General features: G+C 47.4%; 1 protein-coding gene across 2 annotated transcripts in view; it reads left to right on the top strand.

Annotated features, from left to right (window-relative positions):
- Window positions 1-310: 310 nt before the first annotated feature.
- Window positions 311-15,088, top strand: part of LOC134983732 (zinc finger protein ZFP2-like) — a 32,083-nt gene continuing 17,305 nt past the window's right edge. For both annotated transcript variants that reach the window (XM_063949379.1, XM_063949378.1), the window contains exons 1-2: window positions 311-369; window positions 8,998-9,188. The gene's annotated coding sequence lies outside the window, so the exon portion shown is untranslated. The remainder of the gene's footprint in view (window positions 370-8,997; window positions 9,189-15,088) is intronic.

Here is a 15,088-nt window from a genome sequence, read left to right as displayed (position 1 = left end):
CTGCTCTCATATACCCCCCCTATATCACTAATCATCCCCCACACACACAGCTGGGAACCCCAGGCCGGAGCCCTCTGCAGCGGTACACCTCCGGAGCCCGGACACGCCACTTCCGCTCTGTGCGTTCCACCCTACTTCCGCCTTTCCAATCACTTCCGGTCCGTGCGTTCCATCACTCATTCACATTGTGCGCTCCACCGTACTTCCGCGTTTACACTCACTTCCGGTCCGTGCGTTCCACCATTCATTCATCTTGTGCGCTCCACCATACTTCCGAGTAACACCTTACATCCGGCCTTTTCCCCGCCCCCTGTGCTCCATAACTCAATCCGGGTCTGTAGGTGGGAAGGAGCAGAGAGGAAACATCAGGTAATGAATGGTGCTGTTATTATACAGGAGGAGCAGCCTGTGGTGTCCTTTTGTTATTATTATTATACAGGAGGAGCAGCCTGTGGTGTCCTGTTATTATTGTTATACAGGGGGAGCAGCTTGTGGTGTCCTGTTAATAATAATAATAATAATAATAATATTATTATTATTATTATTATTATACAGGAGGAGGAGCCTGTGGTGTCCTGTTGTTATTATTATTATTATAATACAGGAGGAGCAGCCTGCGGTGTCCTGTTATTATTATTATACAGGAATAGCAGCCTGTGGTGTCCTGTTATTATTATTATACAGGAGGAGCAGACTGTGGTGTCCTGTTATTATTATTATACAGGGGGAGCAGCCTGTGGTGTCCTGTTATTATTATTATTATTATTATTATACAGGGGGAGCAGCCTGTGGTGTCCTTTTATTATTATTATTATTATTATTATTATACAGGGGAAGCTGCCTGTGGTGTCCTGTTATTATTGTTATACAGGGGGAGCAGCTTGTGGTGTCCTGTTATTATTATTATACAGGGGAAGCTGCCTGTGGTGTCCTGTTATTATTGTTATACAGGGGGAGCAGCTTGTGGTGTCCTGTTACTATTATTATTATTATTATTATTATTATTATTATTATTATTATTATTATTATTATACAGGAGGAGGAGCCTTTGGTGTCCTGTTATTATTATTATTATTATTATTATTATTATAATACAGGAGGAGCAGCCTGCGGTGTCCTGTTATTATTATTATTATACAGGAAGAGCAGCCTGTGGTGTCCTGTTGTTATTATTATACAGGAGGAGCAGCCTGTGGTGTCCTGTTATTATTATTATACAGGGGGAGCAGCCTGTGGTGTCCTGTTGTTATTATTATTATTATTATTATTATTATACAGGGGGAGCAGCGTGTGGTGTCCTTTTATTATTATTATTATTATTATTATTATTATTATACAGGGGAAGCAGCCTGTGGTGTCCTGTTATTATTGTTATACAGGGGGAGCAGCTTGTGGTGTCCTGTTATTATTATTATTATTATTATTATTATTATACAGGAGGAGGAGCATGTGGTGTCCTGTTATTATTATTATACAGGGGGAGCAGCCTGTGGTGTCCTTTTATTATTATTATTATTATTATACAGGGGAAGCAGCCTGTGGTGTCCTGTTATTATTGTTATACAGGGGGAGCAGCTTGTGGTGTCCTGTTATTATTATTATTATTATTATTATTATTATTATTATACAGGAGGAGGAGCATGTGGTGTCCTGTTATTATTATTATTATAATACAGGAGGAGCAGCCTGTGGTGTCCTGTTATTATTAATATTATTATTATTATTATTATTACACAGGAAGAGCAGCCTGTGGTGTCCTGTTATTATTATTATTTTACAGGGAGAGCAGCCTGTGGTGTCCTGTTGTTGTTATTATTATTATTATTATTATTATTATTATTATACAGAGGGAGCAGCCTGTGGTGTCCTATTATTATTATTATACAGGAGGAGCAGCCTGTGGTGTCCTGTTGTTATTATTATTATTATTATTATACAGGAGGAGCAGCCTGTGGTGTCCTGTTTTTATTATTATTATTATTATTATTATTATTAATGCACTGTGAAGCGTGGGGGTGGAAACATCATGCTTTGGGGCTGCTTTTCTGCAAAGGGGACAGGACGACTGATCCGTATTAAGGAGAGGATGAATGGGGCCATGTATCGTGAGATTTTGGGCAAAAACCTCCTTCCCTCAGTAAGAGCATTGAAGATGGAACGTGGCTGGGTCTTCCAGCATGACAATTACCCCAAACACACCACCCGGGCAACTAAGGAGTGGCTCCGTAAGAAGCATTTCAAGGTCCTGGAGTGGCCTAGCCAGTCTCCAGACCTCAACCCAATAGAAAATCTGTGGAGGGAGTTGAAAGTCTGTGTTGCCCGGCAACAGCCCCAAAACATGACAGATCTAGAGAAGATCTGCATGGAAGAGGGGGTCAAAATACCTGCTACAGTGTGTGCAAACCTGGTCAAGATCTACAGGAAACGTTTGACCTCTGTAATAGCCAACCGAGGTTATATTACAAAGTATTGAGTTCAACTTTCTGATTGTACAAATATTTATTTTCCACAAGAATAAACAAATAAATAGTGTAACAATTATACAATGTGATCTCCAGATTCTGTCTCTCACAGGTGAAGTCTATGATGGAAATTACAGACCTCTCTCATCTTTATAAGTGGGTCACCTTGCACAATCGCTGGCTGTCCAAATACTTTTTTGCCCCACTGTCTATATATATATATTTACTAGTCCAGTGCAGTTTTATTGTCTGGCTTTAATAATTATCTGCATTGTCACTGTGACTGTGTGTGCCTGTATCTGCTGTGTGGATTTCTCTTTCAGTGTATCCCAGCTATAGCTATCACTAAGGGAGTAGGTGCGTCAGGGTCCAGTATATAGAGCTGCTCAGTATTTACAGTTAAGTGTACTCTACTGTGTACTCAGTCACCTAATACCGCATTTATTCTCTGTGTACTGTGTACGCTGTCACATGAATAGGGGATTTATTTGCAGGTATTGTACTCTGGCTGTATACGCTCTATGGTTACAGTCACTGAATATGTCTAACACACAGGACGGGAAATCCGCGGACGCTCCTGTATCATGCAGTGCATGCACCAAGGATTTGCCTGAGGGAACGTTTCAAATGATGGTCTATGTAATATGTGCCATACATCTCCAAGTCAGCTCCAGCTCCTGCAGCCAATCAGGAGCCACCTTGGGCGGCGTTCTCTACTATGCTTAATATGCTTGTGACACGTCTTACACCCCCTATGGGACCTCCTGTGCCATTGCAGCCACATATTGTCCCTGTGGTAAATCTGCCCTGGGCGGATAATTTTTCTACCCAGTTACAGCAATGGAGTCACTCCTTGGTTAGACAACAATCTACCCCACATCCCTCTGGTGCCAAGGGGTCATCTAAGCAGGCCGCTTCCTCCTCACAATCCACTAATCTCTCAGATGATTCGTCTGATGAGGATGGAGAATATACTGACCCGACAAACACTGATACAGCTGCTTCTGACGAGGAATCTACAACTCAGGTTGATGTCCCTGACCTAGTGGAGGCTATTAAGCAGATTCTACAAATCACTGTTGATGTAGATCCCACTACTGTGTCTAAGAAACCTGATCAATTCAAACGTCAGAAGGTAGCTAAAATAGTATTACTGCATTCTATTTAGTAGACATACGTCAGGAACCCTGGTCTAGTCCAGGGAAGAGATTCTCCCTGTCTAAAAAGATGCTCTAGATCGTTATCCCCTCTCTGCTGAGTTGTGTAACAAGTGGGAAAATTCACCATCAGTGGATTCTCATGTCACCCGTCTTGTGGTGTCATCTACTCTGCCGGTCACCACTGTCACCTCACTAAAGAAACCGACAGATAAGCGTGTGGAGGGATGTCTGAATTCTATTTACCCCTTACAGGTGCTGTACATAGACCCACTATAGCAGCCTCCTGGGCCGCAAAAGGAATTAAGTCATGGGTTCAGGCAATAGAGGAAGAGCTGCCTCAGGATATATCTGACACTGCCAGACAATATCTGTCTCATATTACCACAGCCTCCCAATATATTCAGGAGGCGTCCTCTGAGGCAGGTGTGTTGGCGGCCAAGGCGTCGACTACGTCCATCCTGGCTCGCCGTATTCTGTGGTTGAGGTCATGGAAGGTGGACCTGGACTATAAAAAGACCTTGGAGGTACTCCCATTTAAGGGAGACATCCTATTTGGGGAAGATCTGAATAAGATTGTGACTGACTTAGCGGCTGCTAAGACTGCATTTCTCCCGAATACTAATCCTTCTTCACCGAAGGCAAGAGGTACCACTTTTCGTTCCTTTCGACCTCAAGGGAAAGCAAAAGGTCAGGCATACCCGAGACAGTCTCGTGCTCCCAAATCCACTAAGCCCAAAGCAAAACAATCCTGGGCTGCCCGTCAGCCTGCTTCTAAACAAGACAAGCCTGCTGCATGATGGGGCGGGCCCCCCGCTGAGGGATCCCAGGGTGCGAGGCCGACTTCTGCAGTTCACCCAGGTCTGGTTAAGGACCACTTCAGACGCATGGGTGCGAGAAGTTGTCTTTCATGGGTACGCAGTTTCTTTCAAGAGACGTCCCTCTCGCCAGTTCTGCACAACGGTTATTCCTTCGGACCCGTTGAAGGCGGAAGCTCTGCAGCAGGTTGTGAGTTCTCTCCTGGATACAGGAGTGGTAGTGCCAGTGAAGCAGTGGTTACTTCTCGACCCTGCTTCTAGTTCCGAAACCCAATGTGTCTTTCCGGCCTATACTCAACCTCAAATCACTGAAAAAATTTGTGAGAGTGTCCAAGTTCCGTATGGAAACGCTGCGCTCGATTGTACTGGCCATGGAACCCGGAGATTATATGGTATCCCTGGATATACAAGATGCTTATCTGCATATACCTATTGCCATATCGCATCAACAATATCTGCAGTTTGCTATTGGCAACCTTCACTATCAATTCCAGGCTCTGCCGTTTGGACTGGCCACAGCTCCTCAGATATTCACTGAGGTTTTGGCCTTGATGACGGCTTATCTCCGTCCTCAGGAAATCAGGATCCTGCCGTATCTGGACTACTTGCTGATCCTAGCGAACTCCCACGATGTCCTCCTCAGTCACCTGCAGCTGACAGTAAACTTCCTACAAGCCCACGGACAACACCCTACAAGCCCACGGACAACACCACCACGGTGGCTACATAAACCATCAAGGCGGCACTCTAAGCCACATGGCAATGATGGAAGTGTCAACATTTTTCGTTGGGCGGAACGCCATCTACCAGCAATATCAGCAGTGTTCATTCCGGGGGTCCTCAACTGGGAAGTGGACTTCCTCAGTCGTCAGGACGTACACGCCGGAGAGTGGAGTCTTCATCTAGAAGTCTTTCAACTACTAGTGGACACGTGGGGCCTACTAGATCACAAGGTTCCGGTCTTCGGATCAAGGATCAGGAAGTCGTTCAGCTCCAAGTGGACAAGTGGGGTCTACCAGATGGCGTCTCGACACAATCACAAAGTTGCCACAAGGGTATTGGACTTAGGCGCTTTGTCCTGTCGCCCACCCTTTTTGATATTTCATTGTGACCGAGCAGTTCTCCGAACTCGCCCTGGTTATTTACGTAAGGTGGTGTCATCGTTTCACCTTAACCAAGAGATTGTGGTTCCAGCCTTCATCTCTTCTGACTTATCCTCCAAAGAGCGGTCTTTGGATGTGGTAAGGGATATATATATATATATATATATATATATATCTGCCTTTATTAGGAGGTCAGATGCCCTTTTTGTACTATTTGGTTTCCGCAAACGTGGCTGGCCAGCGAATTAGCTAACCTTGGCCAGATGGATTAGAATGGTGATTGCACAAGACTATGCACAGGCTTGGCTCCAAGCTCCTGCTGTTATTAAATACCCATTCTACTCAGTCTGTTGGACCTTCTTGGGCGGCCTGCCGTGGCGCGTCCGCAGAACAATTGTGCAAGGCGGCTACGTGGTCCTTAGTGAACATGTTCATTAGGTTCTATACCTTTGATATTTCCATCTCCCAGGATGCTTCCTTTGGATGCCGGGTTCTCGTACCCACTAAGGCACGTCCCCTCCCTTGAGGAACTGCTTTGGGACATCCCCGATGTATTCCCTGTGGAGCACAGAGTAGCCCATACAGAAAAGGATATTTATGGTAGACTTACCATGGTTAAATCTCTTTCTGCGAGGAGCACTGGGTTCCACAGGGCGCCCACCATGACACACTTAGCTTCTTTGGGTTTGTATGGCATTAGCCGCTAGTCCCTTCTCCTGTCATGAGAATGTGGTTCTATGTGACTAACATCTGCCTTCTCTTTTACCTGCTTCTGCATTGGACTGGTTAACTAAACTGAGCTCACAGTGCCTGGAGGCGGGGTTATAGAGGAGGCCCCGCAATGCATCCTGGGGCAGTCTAAAGCTTTAGCCTGTTGGTGCCTCTGGATCAAGATCCATCTCTACACCCCGATGTATTCCCTGTGAAACCCAGTGTACCTCTCAGAAAGAGATTTAACCATGGTAAGTCTACCACAAATTTTCTTATTATTATACAGGAGGTGCAGCCAGTAATGTCCTGTTGTTATTATTATACAGGGGGAGCAGCCTGTGGTGTGTTGTTGTTGTTATTGTTATTATTATTATTATTATACAGGGGGGGCAGCCTGTAGGGTCCTGTTGTTATTATTATACAGGGGAAGCAGCCTGTGGTGTCTTGTTGTTGTTGTTATTATTATTGTTATCATTATTATTAAGGTGGAGGCAGTCTGTGGTGTCCTCTTATTTATTATTATCATCATCATCATCATCATCATCATCATCATCACAGTGACATCAGTTATATCTATAGTAATAATACAGGGACATGACTGGGGAGGCGAGGGGATCTGGGAGTGTCACTGTGACATCACTTTTATCTATAGTAATAATACAGGGACATGACTGGGGAAGTGAGGGGATCTGGGAGTGTCACAGTGACATCACTTATAGCTATAGTAATAATACAGGGACATGACTGGGGAGGTGAGGGGATCTGGAAGTGTCACAGTGACATCACTTATAGCTATAGTAATAATATAGGGACATGCCTGGGGGGGTGAAGGTATTTGGGGGTGTCACAGTGACATCACTTATATCTATAATAATAATACAGGGACATGACTGGGGAGGTGAGGGGGTCTGGGAGCATCACAGTGACATCAGTTATATCTATAGTAATAACACAGGGACATGACTGCTGGAGGTGAGGGGATCTGGGAGTCTCACAGTGACATAACTAATATCTATAGTAATAATACTGGGAAATGACTAGGGAGGTGAGGGGATTTGCGAGTGTCACAGTGACATCACTTATATCTATAGTAATAATACAGGGACATTACTGGGGAGGTGAGAGGATCTGGGAGTGTCACAGTGACGTCACTTATATCTATAGTAATAATACAGGTACATGACACGGGAGGTGAGGGGATCTGGGAGTGTCACAGTGACATCACTTATATCTATAGTAATAATACAGGCACATGACTGGGGAGGTGAGGGGATCTGGGAGTGTCACAGTGACATCACTTATATCTATAGTAATAATACAGGGACATGACTGGGGGGGTGAGGGGATCTGGGACTGTCCTAGTGACATCACTTATATCTATAATAATAATACATGGACATGAGTGGGGAGGTGAGGGGATCTGGGAGTGTCACAGTGACATCACTTATATCTATAGTAATAACACAGGGACATGACTGCTGGAGGTGAGGGGATCTGGGAGTGTCACAGTGACATAACTAATATCTATAGTAATAATACAGGGACATGACTTGGGAGGTGAGGGGATCTGGGAGTATCACTGTGATGTTACTTATATCTATAATAATAATACATGGACATGACTGGGGAGGTGAGGTGATCTGGGAGCATCACAGTGACATCACTTCTATCTATAGTAATAATACAGGGACATGACTGGGGAGGTGAGGGGATCTGGGAGCGTCACAGTGACATAACTAATATCTATAGTAATAATACAGGGACATGACTGGGGAGGTGAGGGGATCTGGGAGTATCACTGTGATGTTACTTTTATCTATAATAATAATAATAATAATACAGGGACATGACTGGGGAGGTGAGGGGATCTGGGAGTGTCACAGTGACATCACTTATATCTATAGTAATAATACAGGGACATGACTGGGGAGGTGAGGGGATCTGGGAGCTTCACAGTGACATCACTTATATCTATAGTAATAATACAGGGACATGACTGGGGAGGTGAGGGGATCTGGGAGTGTCACAGTGACATCACTTATATCTATAGTAATAATACAGGGACATGACTGGGGAGGTGAGGGGATCTGGGAGTGTCACTGTGATATCACTTATATCTATAGTAATAATACAGGGACATGACTGGGGAGGTGACATCGCTTATATCTATAGTAATAATACAGGGATATGACTGGGGAGGTGAGGGGATCTGGGAGTATCACTGTGATGTTACTTATATCTATAATAATAATAATAATACAGGGACATGATTGGGGAGGTGAGGGGATCTGGGAGTGTCACAGTGACATCACTTATATCTATAGTAATAATACAGGGACATGACTGAGGAGGTGAGGGGATCTGTGAGCTTCACAGTGACATCACTTATATCTATAGTAATAATACAGGGACAGGACTGGGGAGCTGAGGGGATCTGGAAGTGTCACAGTGACATCACTTATATCTATAGTAATAATACAGGGACATGACTGGGGAGGTGAGGGGATCTGGGAGTGTCACAGTGACATCACTTATATCTATAGTAATAATACAGGGACATGACTGGGGAGGTAAGGGGATCAGGGAGCGTCACAGTGACATCACTTATATCTATAGTAATAATACAGGGACATGACTGGGGAGGTGACATCGCTTATATCTATAGTAATAATACAGGGATAAGACTGGGGAGGTGAGGGGATCTGGGAGTATTTACAGTGATATTGATGTCTCCAACATTTCGCAGGGTTACACAGTAGTGAAGAAGATATCTAGTGAGTGTGAGAAACCCAACATCCACCCACATGTGTCAGGAGGATTGAGCAGGTCCCAGAGCCCCATCACGGGCCTCCACCTCACTCACTCATACATGAGAGACAAAATGACCAGAAGATCCTGCAACTCAGCAACAAGATCATTCAGCTGCTGACTGGAGAGGTGACTGCTGGGAATGGGACATTATACAGTAACACCAGGGGATGTGTCTGGGTGATGACTGGAAAGGTGACTGCTGGGAATGGGACATTATACAGTAACACCAGGGGATGTGTCTGGGTGATGACTGCTGGGAATGGGGCATTATACGGTAACACCAGGGGACGTGTCTGGGTGATGACTGGAGAGTTGACTGCTGGGAATAAGACATTATACAGTAACACCAGGGGATGTGTCTGGGTGATAACTGGAGAGGTGACTGCTGGGAATGGGACATTATACAATAACACCAGGGGATGTGTCTGGGTGATGACTGGAAAGGTGACTGCTGGGAATGGGACATTATACAGTAACATCAGGGGACGTGTCTGGGTGATGACTGGAGAGGTGACTGCTGGGAATGGGACATTATACAGTAACACCAGGGGATGTGTCTGGGTGATGACTGAAGAGGTGACTGATGGGAATAGGGCATTATATAGTAACACCAGGGGATGTGTCTGGGTGATGACTGGAGAGGTGACTGCTGGGAATGGGACATTATACAGTAACACCAGGGGATGTGTCCGGGTGATGACTGGAGATGTGACTGCCGGGAATGGGACATTATACAGTAACACCGGGGGACGTGTCCGGGTGACGACTGGTTAGGTGACTGGCGGGAATGGGACATTATATAGTATTCCCCCTAGGATGAGGCAGGGGCAGGGCGCCGGAGTTCGGGGGCACATTGGCACGCGCCCAAAATGGCGGCACGGCCATGCAAATTAGGGGGCGTGGCCATTCCACCGTCATTTTAGTGGGCGGTGCGGCCCACAGATGCTACTATAGAGGGCGTCGTTGGCCGGCGACGTAACTTTTGGGGGCATGCCCAGCACCTCTGTCGGTGCTGGGCTTCCCCCAACGCGTGAATGGATGCCGCGCGCATGCGCACGGCATCTTTATACGCTGGGGGCAGGAAGCGGGCGGCTTTTCTATCAGGGCGCCGCAAAAGGGGCAGGGCAGGTTTTGCCTTCTAAAAATCGGGGAGGGCGCGGCGCCCTGCTAAAACAGCCTAGAGTGAACACTATTCTACAGTAACACCAGGGGACGTGTCTAGGTGAAGACTGGAGAGGTGACTGCTGGGAATGGGACAATATACAGTAACACCAGGGGACGTGTCTGGGTGATGACTGGAGAGGTGACTGCTGGGAATGGGACATTATACAGTAACACCAGGGGACGTGTCTGGGTGATGACTGGAGAGGTGACTGCTGGGAATGGGACATTATACAGTAACACCAGGGGACGTGTCTGGGTGATGACTGGAGAGGTGACTGCTGGGAATGGGACATTATACAGTAACACCAGGGGACGTGTCTGGGTGATGACTGGAGAGGTGACTGCTGGGAATGGGAGATTATACAGTAACACCGGGGGACGTGTCTGGGTGATGACTGGAGAGGTAACTCCTGGGAATGGGACATTATACAGTAACACCAGGGGGAATGTGTTTGGGTGACTGCTGGGAATGGGACATTATACAGTAACATCAGGGGATGTGTCTGGGTGATGACTGAGAGGTGACTCCTGGGAATGGGACATTATACAGTTAAACCGGGGGACGTGCCTGGGTGAAGACTGGAGAGGTGACTGCTGGGATTGGGACATTATACAGTAACACCAGGGGATGTGTCTGGGTGATGACTGGAGAGGTGACTGCTGGGAATGGGACATTGTACAGTAACACCGGGGGATGTGTCTGGGTGAAGACTGGAGAGGTGACCGCTGGGATTGGGACATTATACAGTAACACCAGGGGATGTGTCTGGGTGATGACTGAGAGGTGACTGCTGGGAATGGGACATTATACAGTAACACAAGGGAATGTGTCTGGGTGGTGACTGGAGAGGTGACTGCTGGGAATGGGACATTATACAGTAACACAAGGGAATGTGTCTGGGTGATGACTGGAGAGGTGACTGCTGGGAATGGGACATTATACAGTAACACCAGGGGATGTGTCTGGGTGATGACTGGAGAGGTGACTGCTGGGAATGGGACATTATACAGTAACACAAGGGAATGTGTCTGGGTGGTGACTGGAGAGGTGACTGCTGGGAATGGGGCATTATACAGTAACACCAGGGGACGTGTCTGGGTGATGACTGGAGAGGTGACTGCTGGGAAAGGGACATTATACAGTAACACAAGGGAATGTGTCTGGGTGGTGACTGGAGAGGTGACTGCTGGGAATGGGACATTATACAGTAACATCAGGGGATGTGTCTGGGTGATGACTGGAGAGGTGACTGCTGGGAATGGGGCATTATACAGTAACACCAGGGGACGTGTCTGGGTGATGACTGGAGAGGTGACTGCTGGGAATGGGACATTATACAGTAACACAAGGGAATGTGTCTGGGTGGTGACTGGAGAGGTGACTGCTGGGAATGGGACATTATACAGTAACATCAGGGGATGTGTCTGGGTGATGACTGGAGAGGTGACTGCTGGGAATAGGACATTATACAGTAACACCAGGGGACGTGTCTGGTTGATGACTGGAGAGGTGACTGCTGGGAATGGGACATTATACAGTAACACCAGGGGATGTGTCTGGGTGATGACTGGAGAGGTGACTGCCGGGAATGGGACATTATACAGTAACACCAGGGGATGTGTCTGGGTGATGACTGGAGAGGTGACTGCTGGGAATGGGACATTATACAGTAACACCAGGGGACGTGTCTGGGTAAAGACTGGAGAGGTGACTGCTGGGAATGGGACATTATACAGTAACACCAGGGGGAATGTGTCTGGGTGACTGCTGGGAATGGGACATTATACAGTAACATCAGGGGATGTGTCTGGGTGATGACTGGAGAGGTGACTGCCGGGAATGGGACATTATATAGTAACACAAGGGAATGTGTCTGGGTGATGACTGGAGAGGTGACTGCCGGGAATGGGACATTATATAGTAACACAAGGGAATGTGTCTGGGTGGTGACTGGAGAGGTGACTGCTGGGAATGGGACATTATATAGTAACACAAGGGAATGTGTCTGGGTGGTGACTGGAGAGGTGACTGCTGGGAATGGGACATTATACAGTAACACAAGGGAATGTGTCTGGGTGGTGACTGGAGAGGTGACTGCTGGGAATGGGACATTATACAGTAACATCAGGGGATGTGTCTGGGTGATGACTGGAGAGGTGACTGCTGGGAATGGGACATTATACAGTAACACCAGGGGATGTGTCTAGGTGATGACTGGAGAGGTGACTGCTGGGAATGGGACATTATACAGTAACACCAGGGGATGTGTCTGGGTGATGACTGGAGAGGTGACTGCCGGGAATGGGACATTATATAGTAACACAAGGGAATGTGTCTGGGTGGTGACTGGAGAGGTGACTGCTGGGAATGGGACATTATACAGTAACACAAGGGAATGTGTCTGGGTGATGACTGGAGAGGTGACTGCTGGGAATGGGACATTATACAGTAACACAAGGGAATGTGTCTGGGTGGTGACTGGAGAGGTGACTGCTGGGAATGGGACATTATACAGTAACATCAGGGGATGTGTCTGGGTGATGACTGGAGAGGTGACTGCTGGGAATGGGGCATTATACAGTAACACCAGGGGACGTGTCTGGGTGATGACTGGAGAGGTGACTGCTGGGAATGGGACATTATACAGTAACACAAGGGAATGTGTCTGGGTGGTGACTGGAGAGGTGACTGCTGGGAATGGGACATTATACAGTAACACCAGGGGATGTGTCTGGGTGATGACTGGAGAGGTGACTGCTGGTAATGGGTCATTATACAGTAACACCGGGGGACGTGTCTGGGTGATGACTGGAGAGGTGACTGCTGGGAATGGGACATTATACAGTAACACCAGGGGACGTGTCTGGGTGATGACTGGAGAGGTGACTGCTGGGAATGGGACATTATACAGTAACACAGGGGACGTGTCTGGGTGATGACTGGAGAGGCAACTGCTGGGAATGGGACATTATACAGTAACACCAGGGGATGTGTCTGGGTGATGACTGGAGAGGTGACTGCCGGGAATGGGACATTATACAGTAACACCAGGGGACGTGTCTGGGTGATGACTGGAGAGGTGACTGCTGGGAATGAGACATTATACAATAACACCAGGGGATGTGTCTGGGTGATGACTGGAGAGGTGACTGCTGGGAATGGGACATTATACAGTAACACCAGGGGATGTGTCTGGGTGATGACTGGAGAGGTGACTGCTGGGAATGGGACATTATACAGTAACACCAGGGGATGTGTCTGGGTGATGACTGGAGAGGTGACTGCTGGGAATGGGACATTATACAGTAACACCAGGGGACGTGTCTGGGTGATGACTGGAGAGGTGACTGCTGGGAATGGGACATTATACAGTAACACAAGGGAATGTGTCTGGGTGGTGACTGGAGAGGTGACTGCTGGGAATGGGACATTATACAGTAACACCAGGGGATGTGTCTGGGTGATGACTGGAGAGGTGACTGCTGGTAATGGGTCATTATACAGTAACACGGGGGACGTGTCTGGGTGATGACTGGAGAGGCAACTGCTGGGAATGGGACATTATACAGTAACACCAGGGGATGTGTCTGGGTGATGACTGGAGAGGTGACTGCCGGGAATGGGACATTATACAGTAACACCAGGGGACGTGTCTGGGTGATGACTGGAGAGGTGACTGCTGGGAATGAGACATTATACAATAACACCAGGGGATGTGTCTGGGTGATGACTGGAGAGGTGACTGCTGGGAATGGGACATTATACAGTAACACCAGGGGATGTGTCTGGGTGATGACTGGAGAGGTGACTGCTGGGAATGGGACATTATACAGTAACACCAGGGGATGTGTCTGGGTGATGACTGGAGAGGTGACTGCTGGGAATGGGACATTATACAGTAACACAAGGGAATGTGTCTGGGTGGTGACTGGAGAGGTGACTGCTGGGAATGGGACATTATACAGTAACATCAGGGGATGTGTCTGGGTGATGACTGGAGAGGTGACTGCTGGGAATGGGGCATTATACAGTAACACCAGGGGATGTGTCTGGGTGATGACTGGAGAGGTGACTGCTGGGAATGGGACATTATACAGTAACACCAGGGGATGTGTCTGGGTGATGACTGGAGAGGTGACTGCTGGGAATGGGACATTATACAGTAACACAAGGGAATGTGTCTGGGTGGTGACTGGAGAGGTGACTGCTGGGAATGGGACATTATACAGTAACATCAGGGGATGTGTCTGGGTGATGACTGGAGAGGTGACTGCTGGGAATGGGACATTATACAGTAACACAAGGGAATGTGTCTGGGTGGTGACTGGAGAGGTGACTGCTGGGAATGGGACATTATACAGTAACACAAGGGAATGTGTCTGGGTGATGACTGGAGAGGTGACTGCTGGGAATGGGACATTATACAGTAACACCAGGGGATGTGTCTGGGTGATGACTGGAGAGGTGACTGCTGGGAATGGGACATTATACAGTAACACAAGGGAATGTGTCTGGGTGGTGACTGGAGAGGTGACTGCTGGGAATGGGGCATTATACAGTAACACCAGGGGACGTGTCTGGGTGATGACTGGAGAGGTGACTGCTGGGAAAGGGACATTATACAGTAACACAAGGGAATGTGTCTGGGTGGTGACTGGAGAGGTGACTGCTGGGAATGGGACATTATACAGTAACATCAGGGGATGTGTCTGGGTAATGACTGGAGAGGTGACTGCTGGGAATGGGGCATTATACAGTAACACCAGGGGACGTGTCTGGGTGATGACTGGAGAGGTGACTGCTGGGAATGGGACATTATACAGTAACACAAGGGAATGTGTCTGGGTGGTGACTGGAGAGG

This window comes from Pseudophryne corroboree, assembly GCF_028390025.1.
Source record: "Pseudophryne corroboree isolate aPseCor3 chromosome 3 unlocalized genomic scaffold, aPseCor3.hap2 SUPER_3_unloc_22, whole genome shotgun sequence".
Taxonomy (NCBI): Eukaryota; Metazoa; Chordata; class Amphibia; order Anura; family Myobatrachidae; genus Pseudophryne; species Pseudophryne corroboree.
This window is presented reverse-complemented; position numbering and strand designations above follow the sequence as displayed.